Genomic DNA, 1,674 nt, shown 5'->3' with positions numbered 1-1,674 from the left:
CCTGACTAGTCCTTTAGCAGTATTTAGTCCGATAGCACCACATGTACACTCCCGTAGGGGTCAGTCACGCGTTCACGATGATTTTCCTCCACAAATGTTACATGTACTGATATATGCGTGTTAGTGTTATATGTACTGGTGAATAACTGCACACACCGAAATTTCTATACTCGAGTGATTTCATGTACACCAAATATGTATATAAATTATCCAGAAATTATATCCACATATATTCTCATCATGCCCATTTATTTACGGTATATCAATCAACACATGTATCCTTACAGACATCATGGCGAGGTAGACTCGTGCATAGCTTCACACATGTGGCGCAATCATTAATAGGTACCTAAATTTTATATTTAGTTAATATAGGTTAAGAACCTGTGTAATGATTAACATGTAACTAAATTTATATTCAGGTAATGGATAAAACCTCGCAACAAAAAGCCTAGATAGACCTACTGTGAGCATACTTGCAGTGTGCAAACATCACGAAATGTTCTAATTGAGCCAGAGAAGTGGTAGGGCCTACAAACATTGGGATTTCCAAAATTGCGTTGATGTTGTTATGTCACACAGCTAGCAGTAGTCCTACGCTAGCGCAAATAGTTCCTGGAACAAAAACACTGTTTCCTGATTGCATGAGTATAATACAAATAACAATATTATTTAAATAAAATTTCACAATTTTGTACTGAATAAACATATAATAATGAATTATAACTTGTTTTATCATAGAAAAGAACTGTTAACCATCGCTCCGCTGTGTCCCGGATGTGTATAAACATCACTGTGGTGCTACTTTCGTAAGAGAAGTAATTTCGTTTAGATTTTGAGAAGAATTGTTATGAAAGTAGAAATACAAATTAGTTCTAGTGAATTTTTGCAACATAGCCGAGCTCACAGTAGGTCTATATATGCATTTAGCTGCGATGTTAAGCAACTTTAACAATAACACCACATGTAACTAGCTTAACACAAGTGGCACAATAATTCAAAGGTAACTAAATTAATATTCAGGTAATATAGCTTAACAATAACATCTCGTGTACGTAGCTTTACACACATGTGGCGCAATCATTAATAGGTAACTAAATTTATATTCAGTTAATATAGCTTAACGATAACACTTTTAAATAGCTTTACACACGTGTGGCACAATCATTAATAGGTAACTAAATTTATATTCAGTTAATATAGCTTAACGATAACACTTTTAAATAGCTTTACACACGTGTGGCACAATCATTAGCAGGTACCTTCTTAAACGTGTAACTCAACTTAACAATAACACTTTGTGTAAGTAGCTTTACAAACTAGGGCGCAGAAATATCACCTACAAGCAAACCATTATTGCAACTCTCACAGCAGAAATATCACCTACAAGCAAACCATTATAGCAACTCTCACAGCAGAAATATCACCTACAAGCAAACCATTATTGCAACTCACAGCAGAAATATCACCTACAAGCAAACCATTCTTGCAGCAGTAGTATCAGTAACAAGGGTGTCTGGTATCCTACGCAGCATGGGGCGGAGCTTCTCAATGACGACCATAGCCAAAGCGCTGAAGTTCCTCAAGAGGATAGACCGCCTGGCCGCACCTGAGCTGTGACACTCCACATCACAGCCACTGGGAGAGCCGACTACAGAAGAAGAAGAAGAAGAA

Source organism: Priapulus caudatus, unplaced genomic scaffold (assembly GCF_000485595.1).
Source record: "Priapulus caudatus unplaced genomic scaffold, Priapulus_caudatus-5.0.1 Scaffold3676, whole genome shotgun sequence".
NCBI lineage: Eukaryota > Metazoa > Priapulida > Priapulimorpha > Priapulimorphida > Priapulidae > Priapulus > Priapulus caudatus.
Note: the sequence above shows the minus strand (reverse complement) of the source record.